Source organism: Portunus trituberculatus, chromosome 35, assembly GCF_017591435.1.
Source record: "Portunus trituberculatus isolate SZX2019 chromosome 35, ASM1759143v1, whole genome shotgun sequence".
NCBI classification, from domain to species: Eukaryota; Metazoa; Arthropoda; class Malacostraca; order Decapoda; family Portunidae; genus Portunus; species Portunus trituberculatus.
The window spans coordinates 4,390,104-4,402,603 of NC_059289.1; positions in this window are offsets into that span (position 1 = coordinate 4,390,104).

A 12,500-nucleotide genomic window follows, 5' to 3' on the forward strand; every position below is an offset into this window, starting at 1 on the left:
GTGTGTGTGTGTGTGTGTGTGTGTGTGTGTGTGTGTGTGTGTGTGTGTACTACCTAAGGAGCTCTCGGGGGTAACAAAGTGTTCGTTTTAATCTGAACTTAAAATCAAGAGTTCAAGAATCACCCCCTTCCATCACACACACACACACACACACACACACACACACACACACACACACACACACACACACACACACACACACACACACACACACACACACACTTCAGTACCACTTACGAAACGGACAATTTTTATGCAACAATGCCAAAACCTTTCGTTCCTCCCCATTACATTCCATCAACGACCAGAAACCCTCACAATTTTTAATAGATAATAAACCAACATCACAAACCATAACACCAGACACGAGTGAAATAAAACGAGAGGAACAACTTTAAAACACCTAGAGAGGCAGTACAGGTAACTTTGACGTCGGAGGAGGTCCCTTGTTCACCTGTGCGATATCTGGCCAGGTGTGTTTCGAGGTGGTAAGGACGTGACAGGTGCAAAAGGTGAGTCTGACATTTACCTGGTGAAAGGTATGCCAATTAAAGCTCAGGTGTCCTTTTGGGAAATGGTGAAAGCCTCCAAGACGAAGGAAGGCGGGGCAAGGTAGGGCAAGGCAAGACAAGGCAAGACCATACCAAGATGTCGAGGTGTGGGGAAGGTAAGGCGGGTGAGGAGTGAGGCAGTACGTTGACAGGAAGGGAAGGATGGGAGGATGAAGGAAGGATGTGGTGATTCTGAGAAAAGTGCAGGAAGACAAAAGAACGGAAAACGCATAATTAAGTAAGACGAAAAAAGATAATAAAGAAAAGATGATGAGAGGACGAAGACGAAGGTGAAGAGGAAGACGAAGATAACCACCACCACCCCCACACCAACAATAACAACAACAACAACAACAACAATAACAAAGAAAACAAATAACGAATCGAACATCTAATTATAGCAATTATGATAAAAAAAATTAGGAGGAGGAGGAGGAACACAAAGGAATACAAAGGAAAGCCAAACAGCAGCAGAGTTATTGTTGTTGTTGTTGTTTTTCAAGGCTGCTTGGTAACTACATCTGTCAATAGGGAAGAGAGTCAGGATAATACAGGAGAAGGCTCCTCCCCACCCACCACTCCCTCCAGCTTTTGCTGGCATGGAAAATAGTTGGGAAAAAATATCATGCAGCATGGAAAAACTGGCATGGAATTTTCATAGGAAAGGATGAAATGGGATTCTACTATTTACCTTGCGGTGAACTCTACATGTCTATCTGAAAAGAAGACAAAACAATAATAACAACAGTATCGTGTTTAATCATTCGGACAAGAAGAGAGCTTGCTGGAGGGTTAACTTTTAGATATTTGTCAATTTTACTTTTGAATGGTACAACAGAAGTGGTGTTTACAATTTCTAAAGGAAGCTTATTTCAGATATTAACAATTCTATTAAAGAAAAAGTGCTTTGCCTCGTGGGATTTAAGGCGTTTGCGTGTAATCTTAAATCCATTATTCCTTATCATGTTAGAATAGTCAATGATATAATACTTTTTCGCATCAAGGTGTTATATCCTTTGAAAATTTTGGAAACTTCAATTAGGTCTCCTCTTATCTTGCGCATCGTTAAGCTGAATAGATTTAATACTTCCAGTCGTTCCTCATACGGTTTGTTTCTCAATCTTAGAATAATTTTAGTCACTCTTCGTTGTATCTTCTCCAGTTTTTCAATGTCTTTTCTGTAATATGGGGACAAAACTGCACACAATATTCGAGCTGGGGACGCACCAGTGAGTTATATAATGCAAGGATAACTTTTTCTCATCTAGATTCAAAGGTTCTTCCAATGAACCCAACTAATTTATTTGCTATTTTCACTGTTTCTGTGCAGTGTTGACTTGGATTCAGATCTTTGGACACCACAACACCAAGACCTTTTTCATTCTCAGCATTTGCCAGAGGGACATTTTTCATTTCATGTTTTGCTTGAACATTGTTGCTTCCGATATGAAGGCCTTCGCACTTTTCTATATTAGATTTCATTTTCCATTTTTTTGCCCAAGCACGTTAGTTTATTTAGGTCACTATATAGTTCTTACCATTGTGAGGAGGAGGAGGAGGAGGAGGAAGAGAGAAGGAGGAGGAAGAAGAAGAAGAGGGGCAAGCAATGACTGTTCTACCTTGTTTGTATCTCTCTCTCTCTCTCTCTCTCTCTCTCTCTCTCTCTCTCTCTCTCTCTCTCTCTCTCTCTCTCTCTCTCTCTCTCTCTCTCTCTCTCTCTCATTCATTGTATTTACACGTCATTACTTCCTTCCCTCCCTTTCCCTTCTTCCTTCGCTTCATTAGCCATCTTCGCTTCCTTTTTCCCTCCCTACGTTACGCTTCTCCTTCCTTCTAATTGCTTCTCTTACACTTTCACGCTTCGTCTCCTTCGTAAAATTATAATCATCGTTATCATCATTATTTCTATCATTGTTTTGTCAAATCTCTCTCTCTCTCTCTCTCTCTCTCTCTCTCTCTCTCTCTCTCTCTCTCTCTCTCTCTCTCTCTCTCTCTCTCTCTCTCTCTCTCTCTCTCTCTCTCTCTCTCTCTCTCTCTCTCTCTCCATAAGCCATACCCATGGGCAAATGCTTCTTTATTTAAAAGTCTCTCTTTTGTGTAGAGAAAAATATATACAATTAATTTACACAAGAATATAGTCCTGAAAAAAAAAAATGTCCCTAGGAACGTAATGCCCAGTTGTCCATCAAGATAATTAATGGGAAGCAATGAAGAGAAACGCACCTGTTGCACACACACACACACACACACACACACACACACACACACACACACACACACACACACACACACACACACACACACACCTGCTATGGAATATACACAAGTGATATTAAGAAATTGTTCGAGATATCCACACTTTGCAATATGAGAGACATGGTGATGATGGATAAGAGGAAGGGGAGGAGGAACAAAAGAAAACAGCAACAGGAGAAGCAGTAGCAGCAGTAACAACAACAACAACAACAACAACAACAACAACAACAAACAAACAAACAAACAACAACGCATGAATAATTTTTTTCCCCACCGTGTAGTCAATTTATGGAATGGGCTTCCTCGTGACGTGATAGACTGCAACACCGTAGAGATCTTTAAACACCGTCGTCACAAATGTTTTGCCTCTAATCTGCGGCCAACAGTGTTTGTTTATTAGAGATTAACTTCCTTGCCTTCCGAAACTTGGCACATCTTATTTCATCTATTTACATTCTTTCCTGTAAAATTTTCCTCTGGTTGCTTCCTTTTCTAACCTCATAAGGTATCTATTTCTGATCTATTTTCCTGAACGGCTTATGCCAGAGAGAGTGGAGGATGGGGAGAGAGCCATCTGCTTTGCTATCATTTGCTTCTATTATAATCCCAGTGGTTCTAGTCACGTCACTTCCTGAGGACTACAAAATCTGTTGTAGCCTGTTGTTCTATCTCTATATAACAACAACAACAACAAAGTAATGATGATGAAGATGAGGATGGATAAAAGGAGGAAGATGAGATGGATTGAAAGAAATATAAGAATTGGTATATAATGAATTTTTACATTTCTTCCAGCTGTCTTGAAGGTCGCCACTTTGGAAGTAAACGATATACCTGGATGGGAGACTTCAACAAACACGTGGCGGCTTAACACACGGTATGTGATCTATTTAGTAATGAAGGAGACGATGCAGTGGCGAATAAGAGAGAGACTAATTACACTCCACCTGAACCTCCTCTTCCTATAATATAAGATATTCGTGGAAATGTCTGGCAGGCACTGTGGTATGACCGATTAATGTGCTGTGTGGGTTGTTTGTGTCCTGCTTTGATTCAAGATTATTTTTCTCATGGTTTGGAGTTGAAAGGCTATTTGAGAACATAGCATAAACCGATAAACTAAACTACAAGCTGCCTACACGTACCACTCTGTTTTTGATACGCTAATAGTACGCATTTTTACTTCCATGAAATTATCTAATTTTATCGTACAATACTGAAGGGATATTGAATTTACATAAAGGAAATAAGAAGGACGGGAAAACATGTAATGGGAATATTCCAGAGTACGTTTTCCACGGAGATGCTTCGACTGTTCCAGACAAACGAGCCGACAAAAACAGAACACCAAACACACCATATATCACACGGTCAGATTCCTTCCATTTCATAACTTTTATCCGTGTATTGTTTTCTTGGCGGGTGTTGTAAGCGTTAAGCTGGGGAGGAATAGTGAGCAGCAAGGCCCATATTCAGAAACGCTTTGCTCTTTCACCACGACTATTTTCCAAGGCCACTGAGATGATTAGCCGGGTTTTCAAGAGTGTTTCTATAGTATTATAATGTAGAAATCTTGTCAATCGGCTTCTGGAACTGTAAAAACACCTTAAAAACTCGTGTAAATTTGAATAAAAGCCTTTTGAAATAGTGGAAGTGAACCACAGAAGCGTTTGAAAATACGAGCCTAAGACGAAGTAATAATATGTATCATCACACGCACACAGACACACAGTAACGAGAAATCCTATGTTCGAAACCCAGCAGTGTTGCGGGAAATATGAGAGCCTGTTGATAATAATGGGTTGAACCTTTAACAAGAAAAGGATAAAAAAAGGATAAAAAGGAACTTGTTCTCATACAGAGTGGAAGATGAATGGAATGAAGTGAGTACTCAGGTTGCTTGTGCTGTGTCATTAGGGAGCTTTGAGAGATTAAACAATTTCATGGATAGGGATGGTAGTGGAAATAGATAGATATGTTTCACACCAGACTGTCACGTGTAGACCGGATAATTTCTTGCAGTTTCCTTATTTTCCTTCATAGTTAATTTATGCTTGAGTTCACCAGCAACAGATAGGCACGCGATACAGTTCTGGTGGTTGTGGCCTCGCTGTCCCGGTGCGTGGGGTGTGTGGTCTCAATCCCACCCAGAAATCGGCCACTATGACTTAAGATTTGTGTCACCAGGCCAGCAGATGAAAGGGGTGACCAATAGACAAAGAAAAGAGCAAGTGACAGGCGTAGGATTAAGGGTATGCAGTTCCTACCCTCGAGAGGTTTGTGATTGTCAGGAAAGAAAATAAAAAGAGAAGTATTAAGTAAAAACAGGAGAAGTAAATATCATTAATAGATGATCAAGAAATACCTTTGTTCCTTTGATGGATTATGGTGATGTTGTTTAATGGCGTTCAAAGATGGACTTACTACTGCGGTTAAAAAGAGAATTCAAGACAGAGATGTGTTGGCAATACTGCGAGTGGAAATAATGAACGAGAGTCTGCGTCTGTTTGTCATGAGACGCCGCATGTGAAAAGGAGATAAGATTTTCTACTTTTAGGGCATCCGATGTAACTTCAGACATTCATATCAGTGTTTCATTACCTTAGGAAATTCTTACCTTGATGACGTCACTATAATGTCACTACCTGTGCTGATGAAGACTGACCTCACCTAAATGTTTACCTGGCCCTTGGGACGTTTCCACTATTACAGCGTGGTCCTGTTTGTAAAGCACTGACTATGAATATTAATCCCTTCAATACTGAGACGCATTTTTACCTTTAATCTTTATTATGATTACACAATTTTATTTTGCATTAGGAATGGTCTATGGAGATCAAAAGACTAATAGCCAGAGTCTTCACTATTCTAATCCCAACATATGTTTCAGAAGCTGTATAAAATCATCAAATAGTAACCAGAATGAATATGAAAACGCGTTCCTGGTACTGAAGAGATTAAACAGACGTACGTGATACTTGACGATATACATGGCTTTTACCCAACAATGGTGCTGTGATGCTGGTTTGAGGGCAACAGGGCTATGAGAGGGTTTTCGGTACAGTATTGTGAGAGGGATGTATCGCTCACAAATTTGACCGTACTCCTGAAATGTTCCTTGTTCTAGCGAGTGTCTACAATATATATCATCTCCTTTATTCATTTGTTTCCTTATTTTTTTTATTCTTCTCATCCACTTCTTTTTTTATCTTCTTTTTTTATCACTTTGTTTCCTTCGGGGCACAACATCTTTATTGGGATTTTTTTCTATGTTTTTGTTGCCTTTGGTCAGAGCCGCTCATACAAAAAAAAAAAATATTATGACTGCTATTATCTCCTCCTCCTCCTCCTCCTTCTCCTCCTCCTCCTCCTCCTCCTCCTCCTCCTCCTCCTCCTCTTCTTCCTTCTTCTTCTTCTTCTTCTTATTATTATTATTATTATTATTATTATTATTATTATTATTATTATTATTATTATTATTATTCCTCCTCCTCCTCCTCCTCCTCCTCCTCCTCCTCCTCCTCCTCCTCCTCCTCCTCCTCCTCCTTCTCCTCTTCTTCCTTCTTCTTCTTCTTCTTATTATTATTATTATTATTATTATTATTATTATTATTATTATTATTATTATTATTATTCCTCCTCCTCCTCCTCCTCCTCCTCCTCCTCCTCCTCCTCCTCCTCCTCCTCCTCCTCCTCCTCCTCTCATATTTCTATCACTTCATGTTACTGTCACTTTTCATCCTGCCAGGCTCTCTTACTAATTCCCTCACTCGTTATTCTATATTTTTGTCACAACTATTTTTTTCGTTTCCCATCAAAAATTCTCTCACTGGATTTCAAGTTAGCCAATGTGACTCCCACAATATCACCGCTAACAGTTTTTTTTCCCTTTGTGTTCCGTTGTGTTGCTTGTATTCCTCCTCCCACTCCCTCCTCTTACTCCTCTTCCTCCTCTAGGGACACAGAGGTCACCTGAGTCACTTTCAACTTAAAGGAGAGAATGCAAAAGAGAGATTTTCTAATTTACGTGAAAACAAAGATTTCCTGTATTAGTTAGTTTAGTAACTCTCTCTCTCTCTCTCTCTCTCTCTCTCTCTCTCTCTCTCTCTCTCTCTCTCTCTCTCTCTCTCTCTCTCTCTCTCTCTCTCTCTCTCTCTCTCTCTCTCTCTCTCTCTCTCTCTCTCTCTTTTAAACATAGTACATATATTTACATATTCGGCTTAAAATTCCACGTTGAGTATGGAATTATTTAAAAAGCCTAACAATAGTTAAGATACATTAAGAATATTGTTTTTACATTAATAACTTTTACGTTAGCACCAGAGGAGTGGCCTGCGTTCCACGCCACCTGTGTGCTGCCACCTTGACCTGCTGGGTGGACATGTCCTCCACCTGGGGTGTGGTTGTGGTGAATGCGTTCCACATCCTTGAGGTCCGGGCACTGTATGTTCGTTGGTGCTGCCGTGTGTTGGAGAAGGGCACCTCCACAGTCTGCTCACTGGTGGCAGCAGCTCGCGTGGGCCTCTGGGCAGCGCGTGGTGGAAGTCCCAGGCGTCGGAGGTCTCTCTCTCTCTCTCTCTCTCTCTCTCTCTCTCTCTCTCTCTCTCTCTCTCTCTCTCTCTCTCTCTCTCTCTCTCTCTCTCTCTCTCTCTCTCTCTCTCTCTCTCTCTCTCTCTCTCTCTCTCTCTCTCTGTGTGTGTGTGTGTGTGTGTGTGTGTGTGTGTGTGTGTGTGTGTGTGTGTGTGTGTGTGTTTATGTAGGAGGGGCACCGGCCAAGAAAGAGCAAAAGTATATATGAAAAAAAGTCCCGATACAGTCAGGAGGGTGAATGAAAAAGGATAAGTGTCATATAAAGGTGGAAATACAGAACAAAGCACGGATTTCCAGAGTTTAGCAGAGAACGGGATGAATGATTGAGAACATTGTTTTCTCTCTCTCTCTCTCTCTCTCTCTCTCTCTCTCTCTCTCTCTCTCTCTCTCTCTCTCTCTCTTCTCGAGACAGAATAGGAAAAATTTTATACAATGTTCAATAAAGATATGATTCACACACACACACACACACACACACACACACACACACACACACACACACACACACACACACACACACACACACACACACACACACACACACACACACACACACACACACACACACACACACACACACACACACACACACACACACACACACACACAGGTAGCTCAGTGGTTAGAGCGCTGGCTTCACAAGCAGAGGACCAGGGTTCCATTCCTGGTCGGGTGGAGATATTTGGGTGTGTCTCCTCACGTGTAGCCCCTGTTCACCTAGCAGTGAGTAGGTACGGATGTAAATCGAGGAGTTGTGACCTTGTTGTCCCGGTGTGATGTGTGCCTGGTCTCAGGCCTATCCGAAGATCGGAAATAATGAGCTCTGAGCTCGTTCCGTAGGGTAACGTCTGGCTGTCTCGTCAGAGACTGCAGCATATCAAACAGTGAATTACACACACACACCCAAGATCGGAAATAATGACTCTGACTCGTTCACACAGAGACTGCAGCACACACAATTACACACACACACACACACACACAGAGAGAGAGAGAGAGAGAGAGAGAGAGAGAGAGAGAGAGAGAGAGAGAGAGAGAGAGAGAGAGAGAGAGAGAGAGAGAGAGTGTGGCTGAAGATATTTCTGTCGGTATTTATTATTAATCTTCAGTGTAGGATGATCTCAGGTGATACACGAAACAAACAGAGAAAAAAACATTGAAAAAAAAAGAAGAAAGATTAGAAGTTTGTAGCAATTAAGAAAATAAAACATGGAAGAGATGAATGTGAGGAAAAACGCAGAGGAAAATATGGAGAAGACGATGGAATATTTATAGAAAAAAAAAGAAAATATAAAGGAAAGAGAATTACATAAATGGATAGGAAGGATTATGTTAGGGGAGAAAAAGGAGAAGAGAAGGAAAGAAGAGACTGGAAAAGATGACAAAGTTAATTAAGTAGGGAAAATGAGGCAAGAATAGGAAGAGGGGAGGAAGAAAAGATTAAGACAAGGATGGTGAGGAAGACGGGGAAGGAAGGGAAAATTAGAGAAAGAAATAGATAAAAGGGAGAAGCAAAGACAACATAAAGAGAAAATAAGAGAAAGGAGAGAAAAAAGAGCAAAATCGGTTAACCTGAGAGAGGAAAAGGAGAGAGAGAGAAAAAAAAAAAGGGAGAAAGAGAAGAGAAAAATTAAATGGATCATCCAACTGGGAATAAAAAGAAAACAAATATTATGGAGATTGAATAAAATGAAAGATAAAAATAAGATAAAGCGTGTCTTGAAAGGTCAATTTAATTCATCCATTTAATCAAAGGAAAAAAATACGAAACAAAATTGTTAATCTTAGAAAAGTACTGAAGAAAATGTAAGCTAATCAAGGAAACAACTAATCACGGAGAGAGAGAGAGAGAGAGAGAGAGAGACTTTACAGAAACAATAATTCTATGTGATATGAAATACAAGGATTTCTCTCTCTCTCTCTCTCTCTCTCTCTCTCTCTCTCTCTCTCTCTCTCTCTCTCTCTCTCTCTCTCTCCCCTTAGAGAAAGGAAACATATTACTAAATAGAATAGAGGAAACTTCAAAATTCTTTCCCTTTATATTCAACTGCAGGGAAACACGGCAGGAAGATGTGGGCAGGTGTGTGTGTGTGTGTGTGTGTGTGTGTGTGTGTGTGTGTGTGTGTGTGTGTGTGTGTGTGTTGTTATACCGGTTCTATTCTTTCTTTTATTGTTTTCTAGTCTGCTAGTGATGATATTTTTATGTTTATCAGCTTATGTATTCCCGTTATGTCTATTGTTAATGGTGACGATGTAGTGTCAGATAGTAGTTATTTTTGTTGTCGTTGTTGTTGCTGTTGTTGTTGTTGTTGTTGCTGCTGTCGTTGTTGTTGTTTTGTCATTGTTGTTGTTGTTCCAGTCGTTGTTGTTGTTGTTGTTATTGTTGTTGTTGCTGTCGTTGATATTGTTGTAGTACCATTTTCACCAGTAGTATCTGCGTGCTAATTGAATACGACCAAAGTAGTGCACCAGTTTAATTTCAATGCAGCCTTTGGTGTTAGCGTCAAGCTGGACTGAGTGACTGCGTTTTATTCCTATCACTCAAGTCTAGCATTCCTCTCATCGTCATCCACCGCGCTGGCTGTATCCAAGCCCCGGAAAAATATTATTACCTCACGGCCACTGACTCTCTGCAACAATGAAAACGTATTTAACTCTGATCCTTCACTCATTCATCAGTTATAGTGCATTTGTGTGACTATTGTGTGACTATTGTTGCTGCTTTTTGATGGAATTATTAAAATGTGTGTGTGTGTGTGTGTGTGTGTGTGTGTGTGTGTGTGTGTGTGTGTGTGTGTGTGTGTGAGAGGGTGGGTCGGTGCGTGGGTGTGTAGGTTGCCTGTCTGTCTTTCTCTGTTAGTCATTCTGTTTGTTTCCCTGTCTTTCAGTGTTTATGAGAGAGAAAGGAGAATAGATATTGAGAAGTAGATTGAGAAGGAGGAGGAGGAGGAGGAGGAGGAGGAGGAGGAGGAGGAGGAGGAGGAGGAGGAGGAGGAGGAGGAGGAGGAGGAGGAGGAGGAGGAGGAGGAGGAGGAGGAGGAGGAGGAGGAGGAGGAGGAGGAGGAGGAGGAGGAGGAGCAACAAGGCCAGCAACAGTCCAAGCTATACAGTAAAAATACAAGTTCTGGAGTTGTCAGGATGAAGAAATTTTGAGAGGAGGTGAGGAAGGGAGAGAGAGGGAGAACAACTGGTTAACATGCCCCTTTCTCTAGGCTTCACTCTCACTCTCACTCCCCTTTTCCTCCTCCTCCTCCTCCTCCTCCTCCTCCTCCTCCTCCTCCTCCTCCTCCTCCTCCTCCTCCTCCTCCTCCTCCTCCTCCTCCTCCTCCTCCTCCTCCTCCTCCTCCTCCTCCTCCTCCTCCTCCTCCTCCTCCTCCTCCTCCTCCTCCTCCTCCTCCTCCTCCTCCTCCTCCTCCTCCTCCTCCTCCTATCCTTCCTCCACCTTCTCTTCCTCCATATGTAGTTCACCTTTGCCTGTTACAATGATAAGATAAGCTTTCTCTCTCTCTCTCTCTCTCTCTCTCTCTCTCTCTCTCTCTCTCTCTCTCTCTCTCTCTCTCTCTCTCTCTCTCTCTCTCTCTCTCTCTCTCTCTCTCTCGTAAAAACATAAGCTTGCATCATTCACACGCAAAGTTAACATTACCGCAATGAATAAAACTTTTCCCCACGTCACGTTCTCGTCTCAATTGGTAGACAGACAGACTGACAGATGGATAACATGAATAGCAGTCAGTCGAGGGGAGACAGTGACAGACAGACATACAGACAGACAGACAGACGGACAAACAGACAGACGGAAGGATGAATGGCTACAGGTGATGGACGCGGGATGACGTGGATGTATGGATGAATAGATAGATGGTTGTAAGAAAGAAAAAAAAGAAAAATTTTACGTGTTTGGATACAAGTGGGAAATAAAAATCGTGGTTATATACATATATATATTTTTTTCAAATGGATACATGTCAGAAATGCAGAGAAAAGTGTATATATTGTTTGGTAAGTGGATTAGTATATATCTCTGTTGGACTCTCTCTCTCTCTCTCTCTCTCTCTCTCTCTCTCTCTCTCTCTCTCTCTCTCTCTCTCTCTCTCTCTCTCTCTCTCTCAAAATACAAGAAATAATAGAGATAGTGGGATTAAAAAGAATTGTTCTCTCACTTTCTTTTTCATTGTTGTGAAATAACATTTTTACACTCATTTTTATGTGAGTGAGTGAGTGTAATTCACTGTTTGATCTGCTGCAGTCTCTGACGAGACAGCCAGACGTTACCCTACGGAACGAACTCAGAGCTCATTGTTTCCGATCTTCGGATAGGCCTGAGACCAGGCACACACCACACACCGAGACAACAAGGTCACAACTCCTCGATTTACATCCCGTACCTACTCACTGCTAGGTGAACAGGGGCTACACGTGAAAGGAGACACCCAAATATCTCCACCCGGCCGGGGAATCGAACCCCGGTCATCTGGCTTGTGAAGCCAGCGCTCTAACCACTGAGCTACCGTGTGTGTGTGTGTGTGTGTGTGTGTGTGTGTGTGTGTGTGTGTGTGTGTGTGTACCCTTCCTCTGTTCTATTCTACTAGACATTTACTCTAAGGAAGCCAGTCCCTCCTCGCCCTTCTTCTCCTCCTTCATCCCCTCTCCTCTCTAAAGTCACACTGGACATGGCCACATCTTCCCGTGAAACAAAATAACAGCAACGACAACAACAAAAACCACAACCACTACTACTACTACTACTAATAATAATAATAATAATAATAATAATAATAATAATGATAATAATACGTAATAACAGTAATAACATTAATTTCACTTCTACTAGTTACATTTTATCTTACAGAGAATTTTTCCCTCACTTGACATTCCACTTTACAAAAAAAGATTCTTTCACCAGTATTCATCACATTTATACTGCTCCATCCTCTCTCTCTCTCTCTCTCTCTCTCTCTCTCTCTCTCTCTCTCTCTCTCTCTCTCTCTCTCTCTCTCTCTCTCTCTCTCTCTCTCTCTCTCTCTCTCTCTTTTTATTTAAACAGGTGGTTATGTATATTACATGGGACAGTTAAGTATGCCTATGCTAAAGCTCATCCTTGCC